This window comes from Dreissena polymorpha, chromosome 7 (assembly GCF_020536995.1).
Source record: "Dreissena polymorpha isolate Duluth1 chromosome 7, UMN_Dpol_1.0, whole genome shotgun sequence".
Taxonomy (NCBI): domain Eukaryota; kingdom Metazoa; phylum Mollusca; class Bivalvia; order Myida; family Dreissenidae; genus Dreissena; species Dreissena polymorpha.
The window spans coordinates 26,321,350-26,339,033 of record NC_068361.1 but is presented as its reverse complement, the minus strand read 5'-3'; positions in this window follow the sequence as shown (position 1 = coordinate 26,339,033).

Here is a 17,684-nt window from a genome sequence, read left to right as displayed (position 1 = left end):
TATATGGTACATTATATAGCCGGAGTGTTTGTTGGCATCAAGACAACAGCCAGTGAACACAGTGACGACCCATATCATCCGAGATCAATATAGTGCTGTATCTTAAATAGAGCTTTCAATATTTGCTCAGACAGCAGAAACGAAAGACGACACTTCCTATTATAAGGTGGGCAGACATCAATGAGAATAATAGGAGCTCTAAACCTGACAGTTAGCCCAGAACTATCTACCTAAATGACCAATATTCACAAAAGATTTCATGGAAATCATAATCATGGAATAAATCTGGGGACACCGCATTTAATTGGTCCATGCAACACCACATTCGGGGCCTAAACCGTTTTGTAATGTTTTTAAAAGCTATTAGCGTGCGTCCTTTTCCTCATATTTTTTTATTAATATCAAACTTTAGATTCATGATCATTCTTGTTAAGTAAAATTAGAATTTAAACGAGTTATTATTTGTAATTAAGTAAAAAATATTTCATTTTTAAACAGTGTTCTTAGTTTGCGAATTGACAAGTGACAATTAGTATGATGTGTATGTTAATGCTTAATTTATGCTTCTGTAAATAACTTCGCTACCACTATTGTAACAATTTATTTGTGTTGTAAAATTTTAAGAAAGAATATATTATGTATATGAATACCCATTTTATTAAACAATTTTATGTTGTTGTATTTGTTTAATTTCTTCACCGATTATAGTCATTGTGTAAACATTTAGCAGACTTTGAGTGTATTTATCCGAACAAGGCAACCTTTTCCACAACAGGCGCAATTGCTTGGTTTTCCACCAAATAAACAAAATATAGGAAAGACTATAAAGGCTTCCATATTATTTAATTACGATTTGCGATGTATTCTCTTTTTCATTGTTATTAAGCCAGTATCTTGCTAACGGTGAAATAGATCAGGATGGATAAGCACTTCATTCGTAGGTCTTATATTGGTTTTTGCTATAATAATTGTGTAAGTCCACGGTTTAGCTTTCACTTAAACAAACCTCGTCATGATCTAGTTGTATGTTACGTGTTAATATATGTATACTTTTAACATAAAGATCACGAACGGGAAAGTACCTTACTTATCAGAACCGTCTTGGACAATTGAAATGGGTAGATCATTATTTTCATTTTATAGTGGATGTCGTTTATAGTTGACACATGCGTCCCCATATGAGCTGATGTGGTCAAAATAACGACCATACATCTTCTTAATAATGTTTTCATTTTTAAATCAAAACTTGGAAATGAGTATCATAATTCTGCGTGTTGATGTTTATGTGTAAACTATTTCTCTATAATAATTGTTAAAAAAACGCTTTGACGTCTTTTGTATAGGATAAGAGAAATATGCATACGCTATACTACTACTACAACTACTGCTTCTACTTCCTTAGATGTATTATGACGATCTGCATTGTATATTGAACCTAGGTTCCTAACTTTTGTTCACAATACTAAATTAAGCTGATACATGTACTTCTTTCATTTCATTGCGTTAATAATGGTATAACTCAGTCCCTCTGAAAATTTGAAATTGAGCTTTTAAATAATAATTGAATCAATAATCAACCTATTTGTATAACGACGCTATGGTTCGGATTTGTATTTACATTTAAGGGTTTTATGAGTACTTTGGGGGGGGGGCGGGGCCAAAGTAGCAAGTAAGCCGTTTAACCGCGCTCAGCTCACTGTTATGTTTTTTAACACGTAAAGTTTCAATAATTCATATTTGCAATTTGGTGCTTGTTGTGTAAACTGAACATTCCCTTTCTAGGTAATTATTTCTTTGATATTCTTCTTACAACACAAATGCACGAATTGACCGTTCAAAGGCGTTAACCTTAGCATTAATGTATTATGTTTAATTTAGTAGTGTTTGTATTTTATTTTATAGTTCAATTTTCATTTTCCTTACAGACGAGATAGAGGACACATACTTTTCATTTTATTTCACTTTTTATTTCTGAACTTTAATTATTAATATATGAATATTTAGAAGGTAGCCAACACATACTTTATAACAAGCGTCGCCGCAAACAAATATCGATATTTTCATATCATGCGTTAATGAACCAGTTCAGGTATTTTGTTAGTAATCGAGTATTGTGTGTGTGTGTATGTGTGTTCTTCGTATAATCACAGGAGACAAAAGAGAGTGAGCCTCGAATGTGATGATGATTATATTGTATACTCTTTAAACAATTACTAGGGTAGAATTGTTTGTGTACTAACACAACTTCGCAAATGTAATGTTACATTTTATGTATGAACACAAAAACAAGAATAAGAAAAAGTGTACTCCGTATGTTGATTTCGTGTGACTCTGGAAAATAATATTTAAGGCATGATGTAACATCATCATTCAAAACGAACCTTTACTGACACACAAGGAAAAATGGTCACATCATATGGTCTTACCAATACATATATAACAAAAAATGTTTACCCTTACATGACCTCTCTCAATAATTTTTGATAAACTTGTTCACACAAATGTTTAACCAATCTATACGCTGTTTATTAAATTTTCTTAGTTCATTACTATCACAAGTTGAAAGGAGAGTTACCAATCTAAGTCAGTTGATTAGATTCATTTTGCAAAATTATATTATCAAATTTGAATGAACTCCCTTAAGCCATTTCTGACAAACTAGTTTTAAAAATCGTATGTAATGCAATACGTGGATTTCTAAGTATAAAATGGCCCCTGACACAGTTCAAACGGAAGTAACTAAGTGTTGCAATATTAAATTTAAAATGAAATCCAAACTGTAATTCCTTAGAAACTGTCTGCCTTAATCAGACGCCGAAACCGAAGCGAGTAGAATAACTAGAAGAGTCGTTATACCATCATCACAAATGCTGTGGTATTGCGAGGAGCAGAATGGCTAGAAGAGTCGTTCTACCATCGTCCCAAAGGCTGTGGTATAGCGAGTAGAATGGCTCAAAGAGTCGTTATACCATCGTCACAAAAGCTATAGCGAGTAGAATGGCAAGAGGAGTCGTTATACCATCGTCACAAAGGCTGTGGTATAGCGAGTAGAATGGCTCGAAGAGTCGTTATACCATCGTCACAAAAGCTATAGCGAGTAGAATGGCTAGAAGAGTCGTTATACCATCGTCACAAAGGCTGTGGTATAGCGAGTAGAATGGCTCGAGGAGTCGTTATACCATCGTTACAAAGGCTGTGGTATAGCGAGGATTCTAACACGGCACGCGATTTGTTTTCTATAGACAAAGAAGGAAATCAAGTGTGGGTTATTCGGCAATAAATTATGGGCGGAGCTTTATGTTTGGAAAATTGTTCCGAATAAATAAAGGAAATATTGAAGTAAAATACATGTGCTAAAACCCTCTCTAAAAGAAATGTAATAAATGTATCATGTAGATCTATATAAATGTAATGAAAACAACAACTTGTATATTTGGTGATAAGTGGCATAACCACGCCGGCAAAGAATGTTATTTGTTAAGAAACGTAATTAAGAAAACATTTATAGCATGTCAGCTTTTTAGTAGCATCAATAAACGTGACGCCATTTAGTTTATACAATTGTTGTTCTCAATGAAAGTGACGTCATTTGCAAAATATTTATAAATGAAAACGACGTCATATGTTTGTACAATTCAATGACGTCACTAAAAAGTGAACTTTGTACTAAGAAGGGCGGAGAATTGACAAATATAGTTCACGTCCAAAAGCTTGAAACAAATCAATCAGAATCGTATTAGAATCGAAATAATATTTTTCTATGATGATTTGTTTTCGAATAACCCACAGTAAGGAGTATAGATGCCTGCTATCAAATCACTCGTGCTTCGCACTCGTGATTTAATTCCTACGCATCTATACTCCTTACTGTGGGTTATTCGAAAACAAACCATGACAGAAAAATATTATTTCTTAAGTAGAATGGCTCGAAGGGTCGTTATACCATCGTCACAAAAGCTGTGGTATAGCGAGTAGATCGGCTCGAAGAGTCGTTATACCATCGTCACAAAGGCTGTGGTATAGCGAGTAGAATGGCTAGAAGAGTCGTTATACCATCGTCACAAAGGTTGTGGTATAGCGAGTAGAATGTGCGAAGAGTCGTTATACCATCGTCACAAACGCTGTGGTATTTAATATTTATCGATGATGATTATCAATTAAAGGGACTTTTTAAATATTGTTTGGATGTGATTGTTACTTCGATTGTTTGATGTGCGTGTGCAGATTTTGATTTAAATATTATGTATTTTTTAAATGTTAATTTCGCCAATCTTTTTACAAACCCCAATAAGAAATGACATTGAATTACAATATATAAACGAATATTTGGGATATATTTAAATAAAAACATCCAAGGTATTTCTAGTAAATAAGCAAAATAAGCAGTCCACATTATGTATTGTCATTTTCTCCAAATGATATACTTTAAGCATCATTTTATTTCACCCCGAGCTTTACAATTAAAAACAATTTTTCAAATGAAAAAAAATAAATAATGTTTTTATCATATATGCAATTAATGTCTTAACAAATGAGTTCCATGACTTATACAATATAAATTTAACGTTTGTTTCCAGTTATTACTGAGATATCAAAATCCATAGATTATTGTTATAATTTGGACAAATGTTAGAAGACATTATCAGCATCATTATAAATCGCTTATTCTACGTGGGCGAATCTGAACAACTACAGCATATATTTTGATTTATGTCAAGATTTTTCTCGGCATTTTAGAAGCATGTGTCAGTTGAGTTAAAGGTTGATTAAGTAGAAGTATAACTAGGTTGTGTACGCTATTATGTTCTTCAGAATTTGGTAAGCTCGATGATCGTTCTTAAATTACTGAGCATTGTATACCGATTTATGTATAATCTTTACAATCTTTATTAACCGAGTGGTGTGCAGACGTCTATGAACTATTGCTCTATTCGTAATATTAGTTTTCCTTTGCAAAATGTGTATGCATATGTTAATTATTTGATTCAATATGATCATGCATATTAATATGTATACCAGTTGATTCAACACATGATATCGTCGTCTCGTTGAATCTTACAGGGTTGACTAGGACGTCTATGGTGTAACATCAGCTTTTTGCATTTTATCCCGACCTAGTTAATGCCAATATAACGGGTATAAAACCAAATTCAAACTAGACCTTGATAAGTTTAGAACTAGCGTTTTCAATTCATCATATTTAATGCAGTCTGCAAACTAAACAAAACAATGTTTAGCCAATTTAAATGAATTTCGAAGTTAAATTTGAATAAACTGTATCAGGGATATGAAGACTAACAAGAAATATAATGCTATTCTAAGATTTCTCGAATAATCAACAATAATAACGTACAAAGTGAAAACAATGCTTTCATTTATGAGTAAAAAGCAAGAAACTGGTGTGTAACGTTCTTCTGTTGACAGTATTCATTTTGGAGCACATTCATGGCATATTTCACATTTCCCAAGAATAATAAGATGCCCTTGAAGTAAGAACTTAAAGGTGGCTAAGCTGCAAAGCTATATATTGTTGATGTATTTTTTTGAAAATACCCGCTGCGGTATTTTTCACTATTTTCTATTGGTGACAAGGAACTGCTCGAAGCGTATGTATTCATTGTGAACATACGTTTGAATATAACCAACTGGCAGTTGAATACGTCAGAAATAAATTATAAACAGGGTGATAAATACATTTTGAAAGACTGTTTTTTTCTTTAACACGGTCGGTATTTTGAATGTATAGGTCTGCAATAAAATCGAACAAAACACTTACATGATATATTAATCGACGAAGATACAAAAAAACTTAGTAGAATGCACTCTATTTAACACAAAACAATGCCTTAAAAACACATTTGTTATAATTCATCCCAAACAGCTTATAATGACAATTTATAAAAGGAAAGTTTTTTTTTCGAAAACAGGCAACACATGGGACGGTTGTATGAAGGTGTTACGCATTCAACTCACTACTCTTTTGCATGACGCAATTAAAGCCAAATACGGTATAATCAGTTATGCAAATATCATTGCTACTTTAAATAAACACCTTTTATAACGTCGATTTGCACTGTCTATGAAAACATTGTATTGTAGTGTTTAATAAATCCAATACAGCTTATGTCCTCATCTTGATTGCACATAATAATTATCATACAAATTACTTTTCATGGAAAACTAATAGTTACGAAGGCGCATTTTATTATCCACTTATGGTGGTATTAATTGTATAGGTGTTAGTGTGTTGGAATAAAACTTAATAATATTGTTCATTATGCACACATGCATACAATACATTATATTAAAATCGAAATGTATACTATTGTATTATTATTATCATCGCTACCTTTTTTATAATAATAAATGGTTAGCTTTCCAGTATGGTACATTTTTGTTTTAATAAACACAGTGTTAAATGTTATATTTTTATACTGCTTGTATATGTTATGAATGAAAGGAGGCAGATAAGTATAATTGTACAAATAAACCTAATGGAAATATCTTTGATAATGAAGTCTTCTAGCTATCGGTTAAGTCAAATATGAACATAAAATCTGAATTCAAATAAGTACATATTAACATGTAAAATCGTCTTGTTGATATTGTGATATATTATTAAATATGTAATTACATAAATTAATTACTAATTCAGACGTCATCATGTCTTTTTTCCAACCATCAACTAACGAAAACAGTACCAACAGAGGCTAATCAGGGCCGACACTTTCCGCGTTTATGACATTTTTTCGTTTAAATGAAGTCTCTTCTTAGCAAAATCCAATTTAGGCGGAAAGTGTCGTCCCCGATTAGCCTGTAAGGACTGCACAGGCTAATCAAGGACGACACTTTACGCACATGTATTATGCCCAGTTTTCTTAGAACACGACTCATATTTAAAATTTATATTGTGCCAAATTTTTATATAATGACACACCCTTATTTTAATAAATTTATTCATTTATTCAAGACTGTTGCACAATATGATTGATATCTCTTCTACGCGGAATCGCGACGTTTTCGTTTGACATGCAGATACATTTTAGGGCCATTCTTCAGGGGCTTAATTTGTTCATGTATATGCAAATGAAGGCTTAAGAAGCATGTTTCAAGTACAATCAGAGCTTAAGTTCATATAAATCTAGGTTAAACCACGAATATTTGCAACAAATACGTGTACATTGGTTGTATTATACTTTGAAAAAACCTAGAACTATTGATAGAAACTTATTGAAATCCGATATAAAAATCTATTGTTAGTTGGCAAAAATCAGTGGCTAGAATAATTGCCGTTGATATCTTTTCGAGCACACCATAAGGGAACACGGGACTGCGTTTGCGGTTATATGTTTAAGCAACATAACATATGCTTGTTACATCTTATATAATACATTAAAAAATATATAGTTTTTTTTAGCCTAATGCACCTTCGATTTTGCTCAGATACGATTGAGCAATAAATACATGTCGTAATTTCTGTGATCGTATTGTGAAAGGAGAGCTTTTTTTCAAAAACATGATGTCAATACCAAGTTATTTGTAAAATACAAATGTTTTATATGCAAGTTCTTTGACCTTTTCATGGCAACCCTTAAAGTATTTGTATTTTCGTAGTAAAGTGCAGAACTGTGTAGACTTTTAATGTTTTATTACTTTCTTTGAACCTTTGGGATCACAAGACATTATTAAACGTCACCAAAGGAAATGCAATCAATAACACAAGCAGCTAGTAAATCAGCTATATGGTGGCACGTTTAGGACACTGTGAAATTAAGCAAACCGACTCTAGCACAACTTACTGCAAAACAATGTCAGTTCAGATTTTTCGCTAATCTAAAGAACACACGCATCAAGTACGTTTGTCTATACGTAAACTTGCAAAGACTTTTAAAATGAAGTTGAATACATTAGGCCCGAATCATTAACAATTCCTAAAATGTACCTGCAATTACAAAGAAGTACGTAAGCCATGTTATATGATATACATTTGTCTGATACATTGAGATATTACTGATATAACAAATGTGTGTGTACAAACAAGTTGTTAAGTATAAGGCGAAGGTACATATTCTCAAATTTATAATGAGATCAGCAGAAGGTGACGATTTTTCAATCGCATTATCACGATATAAGCAAATTTATAACACAATGCAGGGAGAAAAAGTGGCCGTTAGCTAACACCTCACTGCAGTGGAGCAGTAGTATGCGTCAGCTTGTTCTATTTACTTAAATCGGACACAAAATTGTTTATTAATTCGTATTATGAAAATTATGGTATGTAAATAATTATCACTTATAAATTGACACATGATACTTACGAAATAAAATACGGACTTGCGAGGGATTTGATGTATCATTTTTGAAAATAAATGTCATCGCATGTTGTCAATATGTTCGTGCTTTGTATGTAATACATTCACTAAATCAGCGAAGAATTTAAAGGCTACCTTAAGGTCACTAATTTGTCACAATATGTACCAATTCTTATAAATGAATAGGGAATCATTTCGTGTTAGTAAATAAAAAGCACACTTATGTCGACAAAACAGTTAACATAAAAATGTCGTTAATTGAAAATTGACACGTTATCTAGGTTGAAGTTGACCAGTAATTGCCGTTGAGTTATGTAGGACATACAAGCTTAGACCGTCAACAGCAAGACAGTTCACCTTGTAATTGACACCCAACAACAACACAGCAGGCTTAAAGATATGTGTTTTGAAATACTATTTAATGGCTTACTGCCACCACAGGATGTCCGTGACAGAGCGCTCAAAGTATTATAGTTCTTATCAGAATTTGTTGGCATTTTTCTGATTAATAGTCGATAGTCTCTCCAGCGGAGATCACATGCTTGATTTTCAATATCAGTTGGTAATTCCGCTCCGGGCACATAGCGCATTTACACATTGCACTTGGTATCTTGGCAAATTAATTTTGGTGCTAGCAGTTACCCTTGCTGTGGAGGCATATTCTGAATAATAGATAAAGCTCAAACAAATTGCTTTTTATATTTATTTGTTAAGTTTATATTATTTTTGCTTAATATTGCAATCCGTTCTATATTGTAAGTTAAAGACCTACGTTTGCCAAGAATTAATATGAAGAAACCATGCTGCAGTTGATATTTCCATATCATTGTAGAATATCAAGCGTAAACGGAAGCAATCGAACCAAAAATAACATATAATGCTGTAGTATTGTATTGCTCACCTAAGAAATTACATATAGAATTACCTAGTGTCCACATAAAATAGTTCAATTTGCAAACACATTTATAAATATATGATGGATAGTTGATTATCAACTCAAAGTATAAAAAAGTAACATTCCACATACACACGTCAGAAAGGAATTACTCACCTTAACCATGGAGTTCAAACAACATTTTCCATAGTGTGAACGACAAGGGATACTTTTAAGAGAACTTTTCGAAACGTTTTTATATTAAAATGTCATTCTCTCATTTGTTAAGAACACTGTAATACGTGGAATAGTCTCATATTATTATGATACCAAGAAAAGAAAAGAATAACAAAACTTTGTCTGTCGCGGGAATCGAACATTAGACCTTCAGATGTAAAAGCGTATGCTCTGTCTCTACACCAAGGATTGAAACGGAGCGATTTATACTCAAATCTGGTTTTATTTTTCTACAGAATGCTCGAAGTTGTACAAATATACTCAGGAACAGTTCGTAAGAAGAGTCATTTACAAAATTGAGGAAAACTACACGAAGTTCATAACAGGTTAACCGACTTTAATGTATGTGATATAAACAGAATTCGTTTTAATAAGGTATAACACACATTTGATCCATATGTCCATGACATTCGTGTATCAGCTGTCGTTATATATAATAAGAAAAGAGTCTAACTGATAAAGAATCATGTGAATTTATCTTTTAAAGGACCAAACATGTTCTGTTTTTGGTAGGTGCATTTTTAAAGGATTACGTAATATTGACGCAAAACTTATTAACATGGTAATCGATATTCGAAGTAAGACAGCGATTGATGCATTGACGCCAAAAAGAAAAGTTCAATTTAATTATCAAATATTGGTTGGTAATATACATAAAAAATCAAAACAAAGTTACAGTTAACATTTCAAACATATCTGACAAATGATATACGGACACAATAACCAGTTCAAATAGTTTGTAGTCAAGCAAGAATAGATATAGACGGATCAATAAATACGCCACATTTTACAAATGCACTATACATTACCTGCCTCTAGCAAATATTCTGTGGCAGCGCAAGCAAAGTATTATGACCGTTTGACATATTTCATGTGGATATTTCTATTAAGAATCTTAAGAACGGCCCATTATAAGGTCGCTCTATTTAAAATATCCAGACATATGGACCTGAGATATGAAAATATGTTCAGAATTGGAATAATAGTGAGTGTATTACACAGTACGCAATGAATTGCGAGTCTTAAGTCCATTAAATATCGCCAATACGAAAATTGCCTACTTGATGTAGAAAACAATATTTTTCTTGATGGTTGTATACGATTAGCAAAATCTATGACGTATATTGTATAGAGTTTTGCGTATATAAGTATTATTTTGCTAAATTGTAGAATGAAGAAGAAAGTACATTCGTTTATAGTATGCCTGTTAAATTAACTCATTCAAGCTGTAAACTCTATAAATTAAAATTAGTTTAACCGCATGTTTTTGTTGTTGTCTAAAATCATTTGATGAACAAATGATTGAAAGTGTATCCATTTTTAATGTGTATTTGATCTTTTCGCATGTTTAAGATCTATGTAATGGATATGGTATCCGCCTAGCGACCGGGAGGTCACGGGTTCGAACCTCATTTGGAGCGTTCCTTCGATCCCCCTTATATACATCATGTACTGGGTAAGGCGCCTGGAAGCATTTCAATACGCCGAAGGACTTCTATCCAATCGAGCTATAATAAAAGGATTTAAACTAACTGATGTATGGTACAGATCGATCTTTAGAACTCAATATATCGTTGAGAAAAAAATGTTCCATTCTGTTGGCATTTCTAAAGTTATCAACGGCATTTTACCTCATGTAAAATATCATGAAATGGAGATTTTTTTCAAAGTCTGCTGAAAAATAAGCTGTTTTTATTCGTCGAGAAATCTTTAATGAACTCGACCGAAATATTATTTAGGCTCAAATCAAACATGACTTATATTGATTTGTACATACATATTTACCAAACTTAAAACTATCGGATGCATTTAAGTTTTATTTAAATATGTAGAATATCATGATGTTAGTTGTTACATATATAAATTATGTGTATATGTTTGCAAGATAACGTTCTACGTGCCTACAACTAAATAAATAAAACATATCAATAATAAATATAAATATATATAAATTAAATAAATACAAATAAATATAAGTAAACAAAATAAATAGAAATAAATAGAAATAAATAGAAAAAATAGAAAAAATAGAAACAAATAGAAATAAATAGAAATATTAGTAAAAATATTAGTATACATATTAATATATATATACATAAATAATAATACATAAATATATATTTATTTATCTTTTTTATTTTTTTAATAATTTATTTATTTGATTATATATATATATTTATACTTATTGTTAGTTTTATCTTTTTTTTATTTATTTACATTAAGTTATATTTATGGAATTTATATATATTTATATTTTTATATTCATGTATATTTATATATTGTGTTTTTTATATAACTATTTATTTCTTTAAATTTAATATAAATATAAATATATATATATATATATATATATATATATATATATATATATATATATATATATATATATATATATATATATTCGGTTTATTTATTCGCATAATCAGCATTACATGCTTTTGGCAGTATAAATCATATGATAAATACATATACACAGTGAGATGAAGATTGGCAAAATCATAGCATACAAATAATCTCGATAGATAATATATATAAAAAACACACACACACACACAAAAACACACAAAAGAAACAGGAAAATGTAGCACACAAACAAAAAACACAATGTTTATTATGTGAAGGAATTTAGACAACTAGGAAGCAACAGACGAATCAATGATTTCTTTTCGTTTTAACATTGCAAAATATATAAATTTCGATACTTTACGGATACGTTTTACAGACTTGGTTGACATAATTGTTTCGAAATATTTCAATGTGTTAAATGACAGCCTTATGTTGTATTTTAACCTTAACTCTCTATAAATTGGACAATTACATAGAAAATGAAATTCAGATTCAATCATATCAGATGTACACACTTTACACTTACGATCGTTAACGTTAATATTGTTAAATCTTCCTCTTTCTATTTCTAAATGATGTTAACACAATCGGAATCTACTCAACGCAATTCTATGCTTTTCATTATCTATACAATTCAAGTAGGTTTCAAAACAAAATTCTTTTTTAAATATGATATTGTATTTTAGCTTACTTTGAGACTGTATACATTCAAACCAAGTTTGAATGTAAACATCACGGACTCTTTGTTTTAGCATACAAATATAATCAATTTCGTGATACTGGTGCAACCATTCCTTACTATAACCAAGATCATCAAGTGTAGTTTTAACAGCATTTGGCCAACACAGTTTTCTATCAATATTCATGCATGCATCGTCAGAGGTTAATGTATTAAAAACTCTATTTATCAAAGTATTATGTGATCTCATGATTTTACACTAATAGTTAAGAGCTCGTTCTTTACAAATGACGGACAATGGGAAGCGACCAAGTTCACCTAGTTCAGCAGCATTAGATTTTTGTTGACGAACCGCAAGTATTTGTTTTCAGAATTTTAAATGCAGTTTATCAACCTCAGGCATATCGTAAATTCCCCCGACTTCGCAGCCATACGTGATTTTCGGTGCTACCATTGAGTCAAACAGTAACAACTTAGTTTTAATATCTAATTTGATTCCACTGAATATTGAAATAAGGTGATTATATGCTTTGAGAGCCTGCTCATTCAGTGATTCAACTGCACGTTTAAGTGAGCCGTTATAGAAAAATTTAACACCTAACTACGTAAAAACATCTACTATTTTAATGTTGTCGCCGTTGAGTTCCCATGTGTGAATATTTCTATATTTATACCTTTGAAAAATGCATACCTTAGTTTTCCCTACATTTACCTTGAGACCCCATTTCTTAGAATATTCATTTATACAATTTAATTGGTGTTGTAGACTATGGGGATCAGTTGAAAAAATTGCAATGTCATCGGCAAACATTAACATAAAAATAGATAACATAGCAACATCATTTGTACATAGGTTTGTATAACTCAAATGCTCACCAATATCATTAATAAACATAATAAACAAAAGAGGTGACAAAGGCTCACCTTGCTTGACTCCTAATGAAACATCAAAGAATTCTGAGTATGACATTAAGCTTGGACACTTTATACACGATTTCACATTTGCATATATGGATTTCAACATATTAAGCATTTTACAGCTGATACCTGAGTTCACAAGTTTAATCCATAGGGCATCATGAATGAAAGTATCAAATGCCTTTTCATAGTCTACAAAGGCACAATATAGTTTTAAATAATTTGCTAAAACCTTCTGAATAATACTATGTAGAATAAAAATACAGTCAGACGTACTACGATTATTTCTAAAACCAAATTGACATTCATTTTAAATTGATTCGTTCTCGCACCAATTATTTAGACGGTTGCGCAGCGTTAAAGAAAATAATTTAGCCAGAATATTTACTAAAGGTATCCCTCTATAATTTGCCGGATTAGATTTATCACCCTTTTTGAACAATGGGACAATTAAGCCTTTAGTCCAGGACTCAGGATATACACAGTTATCAAATAAGTAATTGACTATTTAAGCTAGGAATGGGGCGATAAATTCTTTACAATCAATGAAAAAGTCCGCTTTTATTTCGAGACATCGAAGATATCGTTTTAATAATTTCATCGGTCGTAAATGCATCATCGAGCGAGTCAATATTTATGCCGTCAGCTGAATCTGAATAACTGCAATTACTAAAACATTTTTCGTTTGGCGTTGCAGACATTTGTTTAAAGTGATTCAAAAATCATTTTCATTTATATTGGCTTGATTTTTATTACCGCCTTTGAATTTCTTTATATATTTCCAAAATTTTCGTAAATCGGATCTACTCATATCTTTAAGACGATGTTGCTCTTTGTTATTGTAATTATATTTAGCTTTTCTCTTACAAACACAGTATGGCCGCCTAGCTTCTAAAAAATTTAAACGCGTTGTATCATTTGGCTGGTTATAAAATAATTGCTTCAATCTATAAAATAGCTTGTTTACAATCAGCGTTAAACCAATGCGGCCTATCCGAATTATGTACGTATTTATCTTTATTCATACTACAGCGTCGTTTACCGTGGACACTAAATGATATCCGATAAATTATAGACGACAGGTTATTAGTACACGAATCGTAATCGAGAGAACCGTTAATCAACGATTGTGTAAGTAGGTCAAAATTGTGAGATTCATTTTGTAATAGATTTAATAAGGTATCTTGACTAATACTCGCTGTGTTCCAATTAATACGATCATATTTATTGTTTAAAGATGCATCGTTATTGAATAACGTTAATGAAAATTCAATTTCACAGTGATCCGAAAATTCACTTAGTTCATGAATCTTCATGTTAACAAATTTGTCATAAAATTCATAGTTAGAAATAACATAGTCAACAACACTCGCTCCTACAGTATTTCTGCTTAAATTATAACAAGTGAATAATCCTGGCTTAAGGCGCCCGTTAAAAATACAAACACTGCACTCTTTGCATAGAGTTAGCAACCTATTACCAAACCGGTTTGTAATGACATCATGTGATTTGCGAATTGGTAGATCGTTCACACATTTTTTGGAGATTCGAGAGATATCCTTCGTTAGTAGATTTCGCAATGAACACACAGACTAAGAAAATTTATTTTGAAATCGTAATTATACCGTACAAATACGCAAAAATATTCAAATTTTTGTAGAGCTCACAAATGTACGACCACTTCATCTCACGCATGCGCAAATTATATAAATATATATATATATATATATATATATATATATATATATATATATATATATATATATATAAATATATATATATATATATATATATATATATATATATATATATATAAACTTTCCAAAATAAGAAAGTACATAAATTAAGCATTGGAACAACTAAACAATAATGTGTGTGTTGCGCCATATTGATTTAAATATCAATATTTAAGTTGTATTAATCTTCAAACAATTTAATATAGATACGAACAATTACATTAAAACAAAGAAAATTAATTGTTTGTCAATTTAACCATATACCACGCAGTTAAATTAAATTCGACAGAGTACATATGAGCGTTTACCATAATATATGTTAACTATCTCGTTGCTTTATAAAATTATTGCTTTGTACCCAATACACTTTCTGAATAAAGAATACAATAAATAAACCTGCGCATCAAGGATTTTCTATTTTTATAATTATATACGTAATTTCGCGAACGTTACAAAAAGTAATCGGAATCTTTAACAGTTAATGTTGTATTAATAGATCATTTTCTCTCTCTATTTTTAAGAATGGGCTGTTGTTGAGGCCGAGATAATTCCCACAATCATGTCATAAAGGAAATAATATTAAAACTATATAATATAACTGTCCACCTTGGAGTGTACGATGATAACAGAAATCCATGAATAATAATATTGATCCATGAATAGTAACATTAATCCAATACAAGCCCATTTTAGATGTTTTAAGGAGTATCAAGGCACATGGAAAAATGTTATATTCAAATGACAATAAGTCTCGTGCCAGCTGTTTCCAATGGCATTTCGTTTTGGCACAGTGTAGTTAAATAGCTGTAAAATCATAGTACCGCCTGATTCTTATTTGGGTTGTAATCCACAACAGTTTCACTTCTAATCTATTTTTACAAACAACGATTGTATTCACCATTGAGAACTGCGTTGAAATAATAACAGTTGAAATCCTAAGTGATAGCAGAAAGATTTTGTATATGTATATTTTGCACTTTGTACTTGTTTATTTGAACTTTTCTAGCTTATTCGGCATTAATGGAATTGTGGTGGATATGAATCAAGGAGTGTTCTTAGTAATTAAATTCCAAATTGTCACGTTAAAATCGAGCAAATACATGGTATACTTAATACCAACACAAGTCGATGGTAACACAATTTCGTTTGGCTTCGTAAATGTTCATATACACCTTACTTGGTATATAAAGCCTGAATATATAACTTTGTTTTTTGCATGTTATTGGTGAAAAAAAAACGATACTTTATGTCTACACGTGCGCTGCATTCAATGATGGAATTAATTTTTTGTAAATCTTTCTACATATAAAGCTTATTTGTTATGTTAATATGTGATATACCATATTGAATATAAAACCTATTCTGATGAAGGCCAGTAACTACTCATGTTGTGCAAAATATGGAAACGGATATAAAATACTTAAATAATAATTTCGAATGTTCCAGACGCAAGAAGCTCGAGAAGCATAACTTATGACATCAAATAAAATTATACAAAATAATAAGATTTAAATTGATCCATGTAAACACTTGTTAAAATACGTATAATACATAATGTACACGTTTCTTTAATTTAACCTGATGTATTGTTGAAAATATCGAGTTTATTTTCCTTTTTTATCCAAATGCCATGATACGAATTCAACTTATTTCCATTATCCAGTAGCACATCATTGTTTACTTCCTCCCTGGGATATAATTGTGATTTCTAGGAAATCGTGGCATAAAGCAATACTTAGAAAGCATAAGAAATTCGTCCAGAAAACAAAAAACATTGTTATTTAGCTCTTTCGTGGGAATTAAGTACATTTTTACTAATATATTTCTCTTTCAAAGCACAAAATGCATGATATATTTTATATTTTATTTTTATCAAATCCTTTCATTTTAACAGATTACGAAACAAAGAAGCTAAATCGTGAGATGCGCTTAAAACAATCGATTTGACGATATTAGACGTAATTATAATGTAAATTGCACACCGTCAATGAATGCAGCTTATCTATTTTTAAAGGTCTTGCCTAATAAAATAAATGTCTCGCGAAGTAAATGTGATAATTAATCAGCACATGATACTCTATATGGATATGAAAAATTTCATGTAATAAACTATATGACAAAATCCTATATTCCAATAAAAAATCACCGCAAATGATATTAAAGATAAAATATTCAATCAAACTGTCAAAACAATGTTGTGTTATTAATGTCAGCATTATCAATTTACTGTCATGTTAGCTATGATTGTTTTATGCATTGATTTCTGTCATCGAGACCACGGATTTGATCAACCTTATGCAAATCTAAATAATGGTTCGATGTATATGTTTATTTAAAATTCGTAAACGTGCCAGGATTTTGTCTTTTCTAATTGTAATTCACGTAAAATTGCTTAATTGCGAAAGCGATATCTTATTTATTTACTCGGAAATTACACAATTTTACGGAAAACAAACATTTTTAAATTCAATGAGTTACAGGATTCAAATTGTTTAAACAATGTCGTCTTATTAACAATATAAATTATATATGCGTTTCGGTTATAATAACAAAGCTTAATTGATATGTTTGTTAAACCGAGT